General features: G+C 40.9%; 2 protein-coding genes across 9 annotated transcripts in view; both read right to left on the minus strand.

Annotated features, from left to right (window-relative positions):
* inpp4b (inositol polyphosphate-4-phosphatase type II B) overlaps positions 1–19,481 on the minus strand; it is a 384,743-nt gene that overhangs the window by 361,290 nt on the left and 3,972 nt on the right. The window lies entirely within an intron of this gene.
* gab1 (GRB2-associated binding protein 1) overlaps positions 1–19,481 on the minus strand; it is a 58,421-nt gene that overhangs the window by 19,408 nt on the left and 19,532 nt on the right. The gene's annotated exons all lie outside the window — the stretch shown is intronic.

Here is a 19,481-nt window from a genome sequence, read left to right on the forward strand (position 1 = left end):
TATGACAGCATGCATTCAAACTCCAAGGGTGCTCATTCACACCAGAATCACTAAGACTAGGACGGATACAGGGTGTTGCTCCGAAACTGACCCCAAAAGCCTGGATCAGATTACCTAAGGTAAGCATAGCAGCAGCAGTTAGGAGGTATTCCACACCTGGTACACCGACAGCTCTTATTTGTAGGTTTGCAGTTAATTAAAAACATTTTCAAAGTATCGTCAAAGTGAAGCGGCATGACTGAAAAGATCAGAATACGACTATGCTTTCTTTCTCTCTCGCCCACTTTCACTCCCAACATGTTGGTTTGTTACGAAGCTTTTATTTTAGTAACTTAGCATGTTGTCCTAAACTCAGTTAAATAATATTTCACTCCGGCTCTTTGGCAGCTCCACACGTAACTTGTGTTTGTGAAGAGAAAAAAAAAGTAAAATAAAAATATTTTATTTATTTACATTTTACTTTTAAGTGAGTAAGCAGTTTACATCAAACATGAGGAATTAGCAAATTAGGATTTCAGCTTATTATTTTAAAACTATGTTTGGATCAGTATCAGCAGATACCAGTATCAGAGGATCCCTTGTCAAGACAACAAGACAACAGGTTTAGATGCATGAGAGCACCTTATGGGAAAAGCCAATAGTAAGTTCAGGTGGATAAGCAACAGTATTTGGGGTAACTGGACAAAAAAAGTTCCATAATAATAATCAGAACACGGGTTAAAGGCTCTCATCTGAGGCTGAATCCTTTCAGTGCAAACAGGTGAGAGCTGCAGGAGCAGGGCCGTCCATTTTTTTAAACTTTTGTGTTTTACTTCTTTATATTTCTTCTTACTGCAGATTCTGAACTTGTTCACATGTTCACACTACAAATAAAATGTGACAGCAAACGCGTTCTAGTGTGAACCCTCAAAGCGGCCCGCATGCGCAAAAGAAGACGTCACACACAACGCGCTCAGCTTAGATCCAGACCAGACAGTATGGTTTGACTGATGGCCCTTAATATAAAGACTTGTTTCTGACTTAACGTTTCCCAATTTTGCTTTAAGGTATAAAGTTATTTTGTTATTTACAAATGGCCTAATAATTATCCTTATTGCTGTTTTAGAGAGGAGCAGTGCTTCAAAGGATAGTTGCAGATTTCTGTCAGAATCTGCAGATTATACAGTACAAATAAAATGTTCACGTTTCTCCAACGTTGTCTTCCCAACAGTTTTACTGGTTCGCCAGGAAGCTTTCGCGATGTCTTCTCGAGCGCTTCTCTGGCGCTGATAACTGTCTTGTCTCAGTGACGTAAAAGATGGATTTAATGCGACATGACCATTCAAACAGCAGTCGCTTTCTAAAACATCAGATATGTATCAGATTCAGTACCACATACAAAAGTGACCCAGGTCAGATGTGAAAATATCGAATTTGTGCTGTTCGTACTGTCACACCATGATCGGATATGGGTCGCAAAGTTTAAAAAAGTCAGATTTGATGCGCTTTTGCTTGCAGTGTGAACGTAGCCTAAGAGTCAGGGGCCCACTTGGGTGTACAAAGCCAAAGGAAGGATTGCTTTGTCACTGCATTCAACATTCAATAAACACACAGACACACATAAATGCTGAGTCAAAGAAGTCATGCTCTCTTGCTTTTGTTGAGTCATGGCAGCTGAAATGAATGTTTGTTTTAGAGCTCAAAATAAGCTCTCTGTGAAATTATTAGTGAGAATTGCCCAAGACAGAAAAGGCGATTTTGTAGAGGACAGAGGATTTGTCCAAAAATATTTCACTTCCTTTTACTGCTAAAGCCAGGGGCCGAGGAAAAAGGGATTTTCTTTTCTTTTTTCAAAGATTTATCAAATGTCTTGCAACACCAAATGGAAACGGCCAACCCAACAGAACCTCTGAGCGATATTTGACATGTGAGTTTAAAATGGCACACGAGATCTAGTAGACAAACAACCACCACTGAGATCAAACAGATAAGGAAGCATACCAGCAGAGTGTGAGGAATGCAAACTAAAGCTTTGTTGTTGCTATTTTGGAATAAGATTTTGACCCTATTAACAATGCTCTGGCCTTGTTTTTTCATCCACAGGGTGTCCTTTGTTAGTGGGCCAAGCGCCACACTGAGACGGCATGAAGAGCATCAGACCTTTCCCCCCACCAACAGGATGAGCAAACAAGCAGACCTGCAGAGCTCTTGGATTTTCAATTACAAGCACACAGATATACAAGAATCAGACTGAAACGTTTAACAAAGAACATTCACATCACACACTTGCATAGTGCACTCATGCATGCAGCCCATGTTTCACACACTCTAGTTCAAAAGGCCTGCATTATATAATCACAAACACACCCACACAATCCGAACTGAGGCTTAAACCTATTAAACCTACATCCTTTGAGGTAGGCCCACTTAAATATCACATTTCAAATATCAAAGTACAAAAGCTTGGGTGGTGAAAAAAAAGAAAGGGAAAAAAAAAACACAAACAAAAAACACAAGGCTCATGTGCCCGTGCTGGTTTGACCGAGATGGTGGGTGTGGAGAAGGAACCTCTCTCTCTCTTCCATATGACAAAGCGATCCTGGGTCAGGTTACCCTGCAGGGAACAGAAGGACCAAGAGCTTGGGTTACAGCGAGGCCAGGCCCGCCCAGGGAGAGAGTGTTGACAACTGAGTAAGTCGTATACACTCAAGACACGGGCAAGTGAAACCTGCTCCACAAAACTGCTTCACAGCCACAGAGCAAAGTTCTTTTTAAAAATATACACCATCCATCCATCTTCTTCCGTGTATTCAGGACCGGGTCGTGGGGGCAGCAGCCTAAGCAGAGAAGCCCAGACCTCCCTCTCCCCAGCCACCTCCTCCAGCTTGTCCAGGGGAACACCAGGGCGTTCCCAGGCCAGCCGAGAGATATCATTTCTCCAGCGTGTCCTGGGTCTGCCCTGGGGCCTCCTCCCGGTGAAGATATACACAGGACTGATCATTTACGTCATGAAAAAAAAATTATAATAATAACAAGAGACAAATATGTCACACAAGCAGACATCTGCAATTCCTGCACAATGACGACTCAAACTGAATACACAACAACAGCATGAGATGTTGTTGATTAACAAAAATGTGCCTTCTGTTTGAAAAACACACTTGAAGTCATTCATTATAATAAATGATAATACATATGTTAAAGCACCTGTCCAGAGAATAAAAGTACTGAAAATGTAATAATGAGTTATTATATCAGTTAAAATATTGATGATTCAGTCCTGGGACAGATTGTTAAAATATAATAATTTCAAACTATGTATTTACAGTGTAACAACAGATGCAAACACAAAAGCCAGTTTTAAACCTACATGCAATACTGTGTTATGGGCCAGCCACAGTTAAAAGCAGTAGTCAGTGTTGCCATGAATCCGTGCGCAGTGTTTCTGCACTGCCACATTAGCATGGTCACAGACTGAAGTGGTTCTAGGAGGACAAGCTGTGTGGTAGCTAGAGCATCTCTCCTCCATCTGTGGGATTTCACACAGTTTTTCTTATGCACAATTATACACACTCGCACTGTTTTTTTTTTTTTAACCAAAGATCTGCATTGCCCAGCCAGCCCTAGGCATATGAATAAAAATTAACACCTACATAGTTAATAACGCACAAATGAAAACACCACCCAGGGTCTTAGCATCCCTGACGGCCAGCTCCTCACACAGCTCCTAAATCGCACCTCATGTCACTGGCATGGATGCATAATCATGTTTATGCACACAAGACAACATGAAAGAAGTAGAAATCAAATCAGTGCAACGAACTGTGGAATATATTGGCAGGAACTGCAACAAAGAAGTTAAAAACCATGCAGTGGTCCGTAATCACATTTCTCATTTACCTCCTACCAGACTGAAACGATTTAAGATTTAAGTGTGTTAAAAAGTGTTCCTTTTTTAAAAGTGCATGGGGAGCGACAGTGTAGTCAGGCACTAGCCGTGAGTTTCCTTTGGATTTACCTTTATATAAATTGAATAGAACAATGCTACAAGTAATCATCTTGCCTTTCATCCTTTCAAATGCATGGTGCAGTTTTTGTTTGTTTTTTAACTTTTGGTGATGCAGAGATTTAACTGGGCCTTTTTTTGATAAATTAAAAGTCTTTTAAGCCCCAAAGTAATTGAGAAAGGATGGGTTATGTTACCTCCAATAAAATATGAGATGAAAAAGAAAACAAAATATATAAAAATTCTGCACATCCTTGTCGTTAGTGCATGTACAGTACACAGACAAAATGGTCAACACAAGCACAACAACACAAGAGTGCAAGGCCAATTGATTGCTGCCCACTATTACCCACCTCCTGTGGATGCTGATGAAGACTATGATGGGGTCTTTAGTCCTGCTTTGTGGTTTGTATAGTCCATTGTAGTTGCTGCTGTGTTCAATTCATGGCTAAATCCAAGTTGATCTAAGACTGCTTGCAGTGCCTAATGACTACATGGTCTACGCATGTCTATTCCAGCATTCTCTAAATCACTGTCCTAGTCTGAACTGTGAAGTTCACCCACAGAGCCCGCTTCAGCTTGTAGAAGTCTAGTGTTCGTGGCTCCAGGGCTGGGAATGGGACAGCATGGGACGATGCTGGATCCGGATGGGGAGGGCTCCCTTGGTATGGCAGCTGTGCCTGCCAGCCGTGGTTCATCCCTCAACCCGTTTTCTCCAAGTAAGCCTTCTGATAGGATGGGATGGGACACAGGAAGAGACCCTCTATTTGCCCACCCAGGGCCTGGAGCCTACTAGGAGCAGACAGAGGGGGCATTGAGGGGCTCACTAAGATGGTGACACAGGAAGGGAGGGTGGGAAGTTTGAAAAGAGATGCCAACTGAGTGGAGTCACGCTGCCGTCAGAGCCCTCATGACCCAACATCACTGAGAATGACGGAGGCAAGGGTGGGGGAGAGAAGTGGGGAAAGAGCATAAAGTGGGGGGAAATCTGCAAATGTTACAGTCCTATTTAATTCCACAAAGAGAGAAATGGTGAAAGGCAAATTAGCTGTATCTTCTAGCATCAATCACAACAGAGGGTAGGCCTACCCTAGATTTTATTTATTGTGCAGCGCCTACCTAAACACGTAATCTCAAGATGACAGAAAGAGAGCTACATGATTTACCTAGAGGAAGCTATAATCGGAATTCGTTAGATGGGTCTGTGGAGGGACCAGGACTCCTCCTCTCAACCTGTATCTCCATGCTGGTCTTTTGAGAGCATATATGAAACCAGCCTGCACCTGCAGACCTCTGATGGTGGAGGCTGCAGCCTACGACAAACTGTAGCTTTTGCTTTATTCATCTGTTTTTGTTTTTTCAGAAATGTCAGTCTTTTATTTTGTAGTATGTTAACCCAACACAGGCAGTTTGAGCTTGTTGATGTGGAAAGTGAAACAACTTGAAGGAGTCTGGAAACATTCCCACTGCACTGGAAGCCAATTAGACAAACTATGCCTTTTAGGCATTGATTGGTATCAATACTGACACTATCCCCTGTTTCAGCTTGTTGGCATTTGCTTGTGTAACATTTCAGTATCTTACTTCTATGCCAACACATGAAATAAGCTAGTTGGGGAAAGTATTGCTAGTTACCAAGTTATGCCAAAGTCCATAACAGAGGAAGAAATGACTGAACCAAAATGATACCACAGTGTGTTGATTAAAGACTAAGCTCCCAAATGCAGTATGATTTAAATAAATACACACTTCTGAGCTATGTGCTTTTCCATGCTGCTGCTGCCAAACTTGACTAAATGCTGAAATAGTACTCAGAGTACAAGAATTTGATGTAATTTATTACTCTGAATTTGTGAAACTGGCTGCTAGTGAAGCACCCTGCCAACAACACTCAAGCTCCAGCAACTCCAGCTTTACTACGCTTAAAAGGCTAATTGCGCTTCATGGTTTAGATAGCTTAATGTAGCTTTAAAGGCCTTTAAGTGCCCTAATTGCTAATGCAAATGTACTCTCATCACAGGCTGTTAAGCTGCATACTTAAACTCCTCCATATGCCTAATGGTAAATGACAGAGAGGAAGGCCTATGTGAATCTACAGTTGCACATGGGCAGTCGGGATGTTACATAACGTCGTTTGTTCAGGACACAGTAAGGTGTGCCGTCTCACTAATAAATCTGTTGGACAACATGTGAAGAGTTATTTCTGCTTCAGGGAGAGTTTGTCAGTGTTTAATGTGTGCCGATCAGTGGTAATGCAAGCACAAGTCGTGACTATGCATATTAAATGCAGTGTACCAAAGTCAATTGTCAGGAGGCCAAAAGGACACTTACAATAACTGATTACAACACTATGCTGAAGGGCTGCACCCTCTGACTGAAACAAATAAGCAGTGCTTTTATTACCACTACTTTAGTGAGAGCAGCCAAACGCTCAAATCAGAGGAAAAAAGACCAAAACATACCTTACTACTACTACTGCTGGTGAACTTAATGGTTCCAAAGTTGTGAACCTGAGGGCATGTAAATCTGGATTGCCAGCAGAAAAATAAACTTGAATATATGTGGTGTCAAAAGACAAATAAAATACCAGAAACTGAAAGTACCAGCGCAAAAAGCAATCCAAGTAAAGGTAATGTTAATCCTCAGGATTGGTAACATTACTAAAGTCAAGCAACAGACCAAAGACAAGTTTCAGTCCAAATGACTCATAACGTACCTAAGCCTCAAACTGCTGATTTATTAAAAAAAATAAATAAATAAATAAAACAGTGTTGCAAAGACTCAGCGAAACAGCCAAAGACAGAACACAGGGAAAGAGCAGTTAACATTTCATTAACTTGCTGTGAATTAAACAAACTCCTAAAACTACAAATTGAAAGACGTCAACCCCAAACATCAGAAACTTTGGGTCAGAGCATTAGCAGCTCTCCAACTAGTAATATTAAAGTTCAACTGCCAACTAGTCAAAAGAAGAAAAAAAAGAAAAAGTGCTGCATTTGCACACAATCAAAACATCTGCACAGACAGCATGCAAACAAATCCCATTCACTTTCCTGTTTTGAAGGAAAAGGGGGGCTGCTGGAGAATACTCTAGTTTTAAATAAATTATGACTGTGAGAATTCAGGAAATGTGCTGTGCTGAAAAACAGCACAAATGTTAGTAAGCATTAATATGTCATCCTAAGAACAGTTATTATAAGACGCTGCCTTTAAATTTAATCTGTAACACAGTTCGCAGTAAAGTGTCTTCCAGGGTGGCTACTTACTGTGTTTACTTTAGGTCAGACTCAATAGACAAGTGGCGGGGAAAAAAGGTGATGTTAAAAATCATGTGTTTTGCATAAATTCTTGATCCCCCCCAATCTCTGAATCACAGGCAGAGAATGTCAAGTAAAGACTCACAGAGTCACAACGGCGACATTTACAGGAAACACCAGAAATATCCTTTAACCTTAATATCACAATGCAAAGCTGAACCTTTCAGTCCTGGCGTGAGGCTGTTTTGTCATCGTCATGATCTAAACCACATTGGAGAACAAGGGACACGGTAAAATAAACAAGAAAAAAAAAAAGTGGCACATGCAATCTGAAAGTCAGCTTCCTGGTTGTTCTGTGCACAAACCGTGCCACATTTGTATTCAGCTATATCCTGGTCTTTTTTTTTGGCCCTCTGTCAATTTTAAGCCTCAGCCTCAAACATGTAACCATAGCTGAGCCGTGCTGTGTCAGGATTTCACACATGACCTTTGCTGTAAAAAGAAAACTCAGTACCTCACTAACCTACAGTCAAGTAAACAAGTAAACGTAGTTTCTATCGTTATACCGAACTCCCGTCTTGAGCTATTGAGTCATCACCTGTGCATTTTTCACTTCTACCTATAGATCTGTGATTAGCTGAACCCTTTGCACTCAGCGTTAGCTTTAGCTTAGCTCTGGGTGCACAGTTTACACCAAGCAGCATGCGACTGGCTGAGCCATCTGTCCCATCTGAGTGGGCTGCGGGTAAATGACCTGCACCCCAGCTGCACTGACTCATCTCGTCTAAGACAGCTTCTCTGTTTGTTCAGAAAAAGAAGAAGAAGAAAAAAACCACAGTGTGAGGTTTAGAGCTGAAGGAGAGACGGGGCACGGGATACGCACGAGGTGAAGCTGAGGGAGAAAGAGAGAAGGTCAAGATTTTGGTGATAATATGAAGAAAAAACAAAACAAAACAAACAAAAAAAAAGTAAATGATTCTCTTTTATCTGCCAAAAATCACCACCAGACTCAATTTTTATGACCACATAGAAAACACATCTCTTATTGGTTATTTCATATAATATATAAAAAAAAAAATCCTTGTATTAGCCTCACACTCACACGATAAATCTTTCCACAGCAGGAAATTAAATGTACTGCAGTAACCAGTGTGTCTGTATTGATTTGTGTACTTTTCAGAGTTGTCTCATTCTAAGGGTGCCTGGAGGGAGGTGAGGAAAAAAAAATTAGATGTATTAGATGCTCTAATCTTACTTGGTGTTCATGAGGAAAATTATACATGAAATTCAATCCTTAGTGCTGTAAAAGAGGATATGTCGATCTAATCAAATTCTAGCTTCAACCCAAACAATTAAAGCCGCTCCTGTGTAAACACTTAAGCATGTCGCGTATCTGAACGAGTATTTCTTCCACTGTTGATATGCATAACTAATATAGAAATTCTTGTGATTAAGTGGAGTCAGAGAAAGGTCACACTACAGCAACCCCAAAACAGTAACACTGTTTCCTCTGTGCTGCCAAATGCTGGCCAGTTTTATTTTAATAGTTATCAATTTTCAAATCGAGTTGGGGGGGGGAACTGAAGGAGCGAATTTCACAGAGTCCCTGTGACATTTTCAGCTATTTGGGTTAAATGCCTGATTATTATGAAATTGCGATCGCTGACGCAGAAAGGCAAACAAACTACTACAAAACATTTCCATGACACTGCGATCTTACTGAAATGCGGTAAACAAATGCGCAAATTTTTAGAGACCACACTGCTTCCCTGAGTCTCGCTATCACGTCCTTTATACTTTGCTGAACAAAGGCTGTTTTAAGAGAAGAGTGTCAAGAGCGTCAGAGATTTTGGCACTCACGGCCTTGGTGACGAGGTCTGCAAAAGGAGTAGGAGGGGAGGGACAAAAGCTTCTCTATGCTTGGTGCTGCAACTTGTATAAATCAGTCTTTGTTGGTGAGACATGACTGAGATTCTTGCTAAACAGCTATTTTTACATCCCTGAGCACTGCAGAGGGCAGCTAACGTACCAGTAAGAGTGCATGGCCTTTGGCTAAGTGAGGCCGTTCAGCCAACGTCATCTGCCCCTCCGCCTGCTGGAAAGAGAGGGGACCTCCTGGAAAGCTGTGCATGACCGAGGTCCACGGTCAGTGAGCGGTTGCTAATAGCCAGCTAACGTTATGACCAGTGTCGGACTTCCAGGTAAACACTGGTGATTACGCTGGTGAATCATGGTCATGCAAGCTGGAGTATTGTTAGACCAATCTAATGCAATGACCCAAAGTGAACAGCTGGCACAGCAGATGGCCAGTGCAACAGCGAGTCCTCCATAAGCATAAAAACCATACAAAAAAAAGACAATTTCCTACACAAAGAGCAGAAAGAGCTAGTACATAGGTGTTTTCTTCTAATATTACTGACACGCAAAGGCGCCTCTTTAATTCTTTTCAGCCATCAAATAAGTAGCATTGCCAACTTTATCAAGATTTTTGCTTAAGATTCATTTCACTCAAACATGACAGCTGTTAGCAGATAGCAAAGAGACAGTGGAGAGTAGAAAAGTTAGGATTAGGAAAAGTTTGGATTCTAAAGAAGACTTTCTTTGTGTCTCACGGCTGCTTCACTAAGATTTTAAAAAAACATTCTTAGCTTTAATGTTGAGCTTCTAACAAAGGATCTACCAATACATCTTTGCCTCAGTCTTAATATTTAATCTTAATTGATGAAAAATCTGCTGCCATTTCAGTTAAACCTGACAGAGCACAAGCGCCGAATGACAGGACATTAAGTTTGGACGGAAATTCTGATTAAATCAGCATTCAAGTTGGATCTTGTTGAATTACAGATGATGAGATTTTCTCTAAATGTCTTCTTGAGAAATTGTTTTTAAAGACAGCCCAAAGAAGGATGTAATTAATGTTTTAAAACCAGCTCTTTCTTTGTATTTCATTCTAATTTATACAGACTGCATGCGTAAAAGAAGGCACGAAGAAAGCTCTTCTTCCTTCATGACTTCAATTTCATACATGGATCCATAAAATGAGCAGGGATTGTTAATGCGCATTACAAATAAGCTTTGATGAACTAATGAAAACTCATTTTCCTGCAGCACTGCTATATGAAGGAAAAAGATGATTTTCAGGTATTCCAGTTACGCTGTATGGCAAACCTTCTAGCCCAAATATCATCATCAAGACTGAAGAAAAAAAAAAGATTTTAAAAAATACAGAATTCCAGAGCTTGAAGTACAGATTGTCCATGACTGGCTAAAAATAGTGCCCCTACCTTGGAAGCTGCACATCTGTAGTACAAAAGTTTCTTAGCAGTATTCTGCAGTATTTCTTGATGGTGAAGCGTGTGTGGCGCTGTTTTTGTTGTTGTTTGCGCCTTTTGCCTTTATCATGTGGTGCAGTGTGTGTGAGGGTCTGCAGTTTGTAACCTCTCCCTCCTCCGACTTCCTTTTCAGTGTAATCAGGTTGTCCCAGACCTTCATAGTTGCCACTTCTAAATCAGTGGGGGTGGGACCAGGAGAGCTGCAGTAAGCGCTACGCGTACAGAAATATGGAAGTACCACAACGTATTCCACTTGATATTCAAATAAATAAATAAATCTCGGTGTAACTATTTTTACTTTTACAGTTTATCGTTATTCAGCTGCAACACACTGCATATGTTCAGTGTCTGCATGAAACCCTTTAAGTGATATTAGGACAAAATATCAATAATTATCCAACAGGGACGTCAATATCAACATTGTAAATTTGATTATATACACAAATATTAAGAAAGAAATATGTAAAGTGACTCCATGGTTCGGTGTTTAACGCGTTCACCTTCCATGTGGAAGATTCCCAGCCCAAGACTGGGAGGACACACAAGCCCTGCCTCTGTGGTCACACGGCAGCGCAGTCGCAGTGCCGATTGCAAACCGGGATAAATAGAAAGATTGCCGTCAGGAAGAGCATCCGGTGTAAAATCTGTGCCCAATCAACCCATTGTCACAACCCGTTGGGAAAAAAGGGAGCACTCGAAGGATATCTTTTAGATCTACTTGAATATTTAATTAAAAAATAAAGACACTTGATGGTGACAGTTATGAAAAAAATATTGTAGTAGCTGCAGCTCTTCTGAGCAGCGCACAAAGCACGATTTCCTCCTGAAAAGTTGTTCGACACGGTGCTGCTGGAGAGTTCCATCTACCTGCAATCACCACACTGTGTGCCTTAAAGTCAAAGTATAATGCTGTATTTGAATGTTTATTTATATATATATATTTTTTTTTACGTTTCAAAACGTGATTTATAGCCAGTTTTAACGGCACATTTACCCAGACTATCCGCCTGTGTGATGATGGATATTCAGGATCATTTTTTCCTAACCAGGATCTTGCTTAAATAAATATATGAAAATATGTTTTCCAATGATTCATGTTGTTTTTTGGGATAGATTTCACACATAAAGCTCTTCCCCCAGGTTACAGCAGTGAAATATTAATTTCTTAATTTCCATTCCTAATTAAATGTCTATCCGTAACTCATAATTCTACGGACGTTGCAGTCTTTGCATTTTTTTTTCTGCGGCAGAATCTGAAGACTGCATCCTCTTCCCTGGATCTGAGCCTCCCCCCTGCTTCCCGTGGAGACTTTATGATTTGGTTTCCCATCTGCACTCTCAATAAAAAGAGGTCAGAGATGCCACAGTGTGCATAGCTTTCTGTACTCGCCTCCTTCACAAAACCACTACCGCAGTAGAAGGCAGACCCCAAATACTTCTCCCAGTGCTGCCAACATACCTTGTTGGTGACTGGAGGTCAAGAGACAACAAGGGGTGATGTCTCACTCCAATGTGTTTTCTATGTGGAACAGGCTGCGTGTAATTATATTAAGATGAATGATAATTAAAGCAACTTAAAAAAAATAGTAAAAGCATCCTTGGTAGCTAGGCAACAGTAGGAAAATGAATATAGAGTTATTACAAGCATTACCTTACTGTAGATATCAGACGGTGAGAGAGGTTTGCTCATGCTTAGCTGTGGTTTTTGTGCTTTAAAATGACATAGCTCTAAGCAGTGCAACAACAGTGAGAGTGTACATGAGTAGCTTAACAGATTAAGAGTCACCTGTTAAACAACTGTGACTGATCCAAAGGGTTACAGCCAAGTTACGCAGGTTACGCGAAGTGCAACGGCACAGTGCATTAGCGATGTATGCGAGCAATACATTAGATGGATAAAAGCTGTCACTCTCATTAGACTGCACCAGAAACACTAGTTTGTTAAAATAATAACAATTAATATATTTTGTGATGGGATGAGCAGGGACGAGAGCCGGCTGAGATTTTTGGTAAAATTGATCTGAGCATCTGTTTAGCCAGTTTTTCTTTATTTGATTGGACTGATCGCTCTTTGGTAAAGTGGATATGTAATGTTAATTAGCCGTGTGCTGCTGATACTCCTGCTTCCGTAGTCATATGGAGCTAATGTCTGTGAGCGTAAAAGCTGGTTGTAAAGCATGCTAGTCTGACCCAATTTTAATCCGGTGTGAACTGAAAATACACGAGAAGAGTCGAGTTTATGTTTTTCTTTAACTGACAAAAGTTGTTTTAGCCTCACCATATTTTATATATTTTCATTTAAGTGCATTCAGTTAAGCCAACAGCCTGAAACAGGTTGATATTTAATAGTTGGGTTGCGGTCACGTGGTTCTGATGACGTGCGGAGGCAGCGCGATTTTTGAGTGGAGGGCGGAAGTAAACATGGAGGACACTGTGGAGAGTCAGGAGAGCAGCTATTGTGCAACTTTAGACCCCGTTTCTCGGGAGAGATATAAACAGATAGTTAAAAAATATATCGGACGTGATCCGTATTCTTTGAAAATGTCCGAATACACCACAGAAGTAAAGGATTTGCCTACTATCGAGGCTGTGGATATCACCAACTACTTGGTCCTCCAGACTTCTTACTACACTAGGCAGCAAATGAAAGCTTTCAAGAGTCTGGAGGCGTACAATTTTTTTGTCAGCGGGTGGGTCCACAACCTTGGAACAAAACGTCTCCGTGATGGATACAGTTTGGTGTTTGCAAGGGTGAGTGTTTGTTCTTATATTGCTTTATCTTAAACACGCTAACAGTTAGCGGTAGCGGCTTTAACGTCAACAAACATGCCACATCCTTAGGACTTCGTTAGAGTGACAGTTGTTTGTTTCAAGGTAAACCATTCTCAGCGGTCTAACGAGACACCTCTGAAGACTTGGGTAATTGCAAAGGAGGATGGAGAAGTGATTGCAGCTCATTGCAATTGTATGGCAGGGTTAGTAGCCTGTTCTCCACTGTCACTAGGCTCAAATCCGGGCTCTCAGCCGTCTGTTGCATATCCAAAACCGCCTCTGCACATTGATGCTGTTCTGCCTTAAGCTTCATTCTTTTCTCTCGTTTGAGAACTGATTCCGATCTGGGTTTTCGTTCGTAGCCGAGATTGACCGTCGGAGCCCAGTCCTCTTCGTCATCCAAAGCACTTGGGCAGCCTATAGTCCCAATCAAGTCAATATTAGACTACTAACTTAAAAGCACTAAGTAAACGAGAATTTAACGACAACCTAATGCTAATAAGTTCATTTGCAAACATAACATTACCTCTGACGAAGTGGTCGCTGCAGACACGGGCATTGGCAGACTCTGCTCCTCCCGACTGTAAACGTAAATTTAAAATCCATTTTTTCCTACGTTTTTCGGTTAGAATTTTCCATTTTTCTCCTCTTCGTTGGGCTATTTTTGGTACCCTAAAATACCGTTTATCAGTTTCTCTGGTCGACCTACTGGAGCATCCGTAAACACAACAGGACATAGGCATTTTGCGTACTGTCTGTCTGTGATTTTGCGCTCATCTTTTTCACTTCCGACCGCCAGTCAAATTTCGCGCTTTACGTCGACGTCACGTCTACGTCAAATGAAACCTAGCTATTTACTTCCAAGAAGCAAGCTGCCATGACAGAAAGGAAGACGCTGGAGAGTGTTTAGCATTTTCACTGGAAAAATGATTAACTAGTGATTGAAGTTATCATGTATTTAACTAGTCATTTTAGGTATTACAATCAGGAGAGATTAAATTGTCCAAATAAATTATATCATAAGAAATGCACAATTCAATGACCTGCAGTGCTGAGAGGCCAAAGACGGGAGAGGAAATTAACAAAGAGAAATAGAAAACAGAGCTAAAGATAGGACCACCCAGGCAAACAAACCGAAGTAACTACAATACCAGCTTATGTGTGTGTCCCACTGAACCTTTAAATGTTCATCTTAGAAACACCCACAAAAAAAAAAAAAAAAAAATCCCAACTGGTTCTTAACTTCTCAATTATGAACCGTTACCACAGCATAGCCATGCTCCCATCTCAGAGTCAACCTCTTCATTTCTCTCTTCTCCAAGAGAAAACAAGAACCATCACATCGTTCCTTTGTATGCAACTACCCCATCTTCCCACACAGGTCAAAAAACACAACAGTGAGAATCCCAAGTCTCAATTCTTTCAGAAGAGCCAAAGTTCAAGACCAACAATTCACAAGAAAACAGACATTTTCACTTTTAATTGACTGCAAATGACTAACCTTGCATTAAAGTTCTCTGTGTTATTTATTTATTTTTAAATCCTGTGTTCATTTTCAGACATTTTTTAATATATTTCAGCAAAGTTTTATGACGAACAGCAGACACAAAACTGGATGGGTATAAAGCAGTAATATTGATGAATTTTGTGCTTGCTCATTCTGTGGCTGCACATAGCTCTGTACAGACAACAATGATATTTTTACTGCAATATGAGCCTATACCACGGACTCATCAGAAAATGTTGCCCGAAATGCAGGGAATCAGAAACGTCATCCGAGTCACGAATGTCGTGCCAAAAAATTCAACATTACTCAACAAAGCCCATTCAAAATTTCCTGTTATTTCTTCATTTGGTGGGGATAGGCCCGAAACATAAAACAATAACCTATCTAAGTAGCATGTCTATTAAAGTCAAAAGATACATTAAACAATGTAGATTAATTTTTATTTTTTTTAACTGTGCAGGTCTTGCATAGCTGGTATATTTTAGTTTTTCTAAATGTAAACAACAATGAATGAATGATCTGCAATATTCAAATATCAATATGGAGATTATTAAAGATGTTATCATGCTATATATTTCACATGGTAAGACTAATGGTTGACTAATTTTCATGGCTTTCTGAGATTTATAAAGCTTTATAAGTTGAGCACATGAGATTTCACACTAGAACAGGCTGGAGACATGTAATTATTCTGAAGCCCAATATTTCAATATAAGAATGTCCTTAAGAAACTGTTTTAAAATGCTTAATTACAAATGATAATATCTCATTATTGCACAACCAAATATCAAGTTAATGGGGATCTGTGCAGAAACTTGTGCAGCAGCTACAGCCAGCCTGGGTAGAGGCTGTTAAGACCAAACAAACATGGCGACATGGCAGTTGTTTTATGCAACTGGGCATATATGATGGAGCTACCACTTGTGCATTCCAACTTTGCCAGAAATAAACCGGTGAACAGACATCTGCTGTGTACAGTAAAAACAGAACGTGCGCTCTTCAGCAGTGCGCTGACCCATTAGGAACATCTACTGCAGGATCAAAACATGCCAGTTCGCTTCCTTCCCCATCAACACAATCAGTCATTCCCTCCCTCGATCCACCATCCTTCGGTCACTTTGCTTTCATGTGCAGCTGTGAAATTCTCACCCAGCCAGGCGCCATCTGACCCCAGCCCCAACAATCTACGGTAGCGGTCCAAAGAACACAGACCCCGGTAGTCATACTGCTATCTTTGCAAATAGCGCACACAAAGATGAAAGACCATCTGAAGGGCAAACAGGTGTTCTTCATTTATGGGCTTTCACAGGTGACCTAATAGTAGGATAACACCATGATTCTTCAAACTCTATTACCTCAAAAACTACTACAACTTAAAGCAAAGACCACAACCACCTAGCCATAACTTCAAATACACAGTAGGACAATCTGAAACAACTAAAAGGTGGTAATTTTTTTAAAGTGTGGCGTGACCTTGAACTTCGAGGGTGAAGAAAAAAAAAAAAGATCTACAATTGAAACGGTAATGCTTACCCAGGTTTGCAACAGCAGGCAGTTTGTTCTCTGAAGCTTTGTTGAGGATGTGCCCTAAACCAACTGCGTGACCTTCGTCTCGTGTCCATACAGCCCAGGACCACAGTATCCCTGTTACTTCTTTGGCTTGGATAGGCAGCTGTGCATTTGCTGTCGTTTCTGCACTAACTCTTCCTCGCAGGGCGGAGACAGGAACTCTCAGCCAAGCAATCATCCCATATCATTCATTAGAGTGTGCTCCGACAGCAGGAGGGAAAGACCGAGAGAGAGAAAGTGAGAGGGAGAAGGTGGGGGAGATGAAACAGATGAGAGCGCGAGGAGGAGAAGAACCGATAAGCAGCTCTGAAGAGTAGCTGAGAGAATGGTGGGTCACCCCGGCCTCACTTTCAGACAGGCTCAGACTTAAACCGTACTCACAAGGTAAAGCATTAACTCCAGTGGAGCGGGTTTAAATATTAACACAGTCTCACATCCCAGTATGACTCAAGGAACACAGAAGTGTCAGTAGTTTCCTATAATGTAGGAAACTACATATACATAGATATACTTTTTTTTTTCTCATCGTACCTAAACCAAATACCTCTTGCTAGGTTTTCCAGGAAGCACGAGTCTTTGTGAAACAGCAAAAAGGAGAGAAAAAACACACACAAAGCAAAATAACATCCCTTTGTGGAAGTTTCCACTTTGTAAGCGCTTTTTATCTTCCTGGTCATCTGTTCCCAACACACAAGCCGGGCAAAAAGATTTCCTGTTTTGCCTTCTTTTGTCACCGTGGCTGTGTTTGGGGGCTGTTTTGTCGGGTGCTAACTTTAGAACCTCGGCTAAAAATTTACCTGTTACCGCAACAGGTAATGTGTCGGCTTCTCCATTAAAACTACGTGGCCCAAATGATGCAATTTGACAGTGATGACTGTCTTCTTTGGAAGCTAATGACTCACTGAGGGGATTCCTGTGCACGTTGTGCTATAAATGCTATTAACGTCTATGCAGCGGGTAGAGGAAGCAGAGACGGTAACACATCTGCACTGTGAAAACTTTATAAGAGAATTCAAGGATTTGCTCACGTTGCACAGCCAGTGTTACCTGATACCAATGTGTGGGTGAGAGATTGTATTTAGTATACATATAGTATTACTCTAGTTGTTAAACAAAACAACCAAAATGTCCTTGTGTGCAGCCAGAACCAAAGCACAAACAAGGAAAAACATAAGTGTTTAATAACCATTTTAGAGTTAAAGACATGGCAGGTGAATTGTATGGCACCATGGTCATGGATTTTTACTTCCCAATAAACGGTGCTTGCCATTTCAGGTGGCTTTAAAGTGTCTCTAATGCATTCAATACTGCTCTTAAAGACAGTTTCTTCTCACACAAGAGCTGTCACAGCACTCGCTGGAAGTTGCTGCAGTCAATGATGGTCATTTCCTTTTGCATAGGCAAAGCTCACGCTTATGTTTAAAGAATTTCCAACACAACTGTGGCCATTTTGAACACCTGGCCCTGTCTGTGATAAACAAAACAAAAAAAAGAAAATGCCTTGTGTTCATTTGGGAGCACTTTTTTGTGATACTCATTCATAACTTTTCAACAAGGCACTTGAGGTTGTTCATTTACACTCAGTTGTTTACATATGGTTTATTTAAAGATTAATTGTGCTGTAACAACACATTTTTGTGTACAAGTGTAGCCATCAGTGATAGTCACAATCATTTGGTCCAAATACACAACCATAAAGTGGGATTTAGGCTACCTAAGAGTCGTCAAAACTTCCACCCACTTCCTGTCTTCTATATTTCCTGCATACTTTGCCTCAAGTACAAATTTCAATTTAAATGTCTGATAAATACTTGACTCTATTTCTGACCTACTGCAGAGGGTTACAAAGCTACCGCTGTTTGTTAAATAAGCAAAGCAGCAAATCTACAATGACACAAAACAGAATCCTGAATGAGAAGCTGGCTGGTTACTAAAGAGCAATTAATATATCTTTACCTGGTTCTGACGAGTCCAAGCTTAGCTCAGATAAAAAAGAAAAAACGGTGCAAGAGAAGCAAGGTAACCAAGCCGCTGACCAGCCACTGTTGTCGAGTGAGTCTGGTCACTTTCCTGCCTACCCTACTGACTTCCCTCCCCTCCTCTCACTCTGTCAAGTCTCCAACACCCTGCTCCAATAACCCCTGACCCACAGGAAGTAGACACAATGGACTGAAAATAACACACCACCTCCCCTGGCAACAACTGCCCACCGCAAACCCCCCACTGCACACCATTTCTACACTGCAGAACACCTACAACAGGCTGGCTCAAGATAGGTGGGTAGAACCAAAAATATCAGCCACTACTCAACAAGCTGTGCCCACACGCCACAAAGTGCACCATCCCACTTTGCATTCCAAGCATGACTACTACTTTTTTTTTTCTTTTTTTTTTATTCACTCCTGCAGTACAAAGAGAGACATCAATGATATTATATATTAATATCGTGGATATTCTGGTATATTTATACATCAAGTCTTCAGTTTCACACTACAGCAGGTTGTGCTGCAGACTCATGATGATCCCACTGCACCCCCACTGCACAGTGAGATGAATGACCTCTCCACAGTCAGGACTAAAAAGTAGTGGTGTGCGGATCGATACTGAAATATCGATTCTTCCGATACCAGCAATTTATGTTCTAGAATCGATTCTCATATTATAATATCGATATTTTAGTACTCTGGGGTAAATTTGTAGTTTTTCCATTAAAATGAACGCAGTGGAAAGAAACTATATCATTCAGATCGTCTACTTTCTCTTATGCCTTTCATAGTCATATGCGAAATACGGCTGTATAAATGTGTTGCAGCCCATGGCGTGCACACTCACAACAATGGCTGAGCGCAAACAGAGTCATGTGTGGACGCGTTTTACCTCCACAAACAGCCCAGACGCAGTTTGTGATATATGTGGCAAGACAGTGAGGTGTTGTGGCAACACCACTGACCTCGTCAAACACCTCGGAGTAAATCACATCACAGAATATGATGAGCTTATGTTGAGGTGAACTGAAGAGGAGGAGAGGGAAAGGTGCTGCTAGAGCGAGACAGATGTCT

The sequence above is a fragment of the Aulonocara stuartgranti genome, assembly GCF_965226115.1.
Source record: "Aulonocara stuartgranti genome assembly, chromosome: 6".
NCBI lineage: Eukaryota > Metazoa > Chordata > Actinopteri > Cichliformes > Cichlidae > Aulonocara > Aulonocara stuartgranti.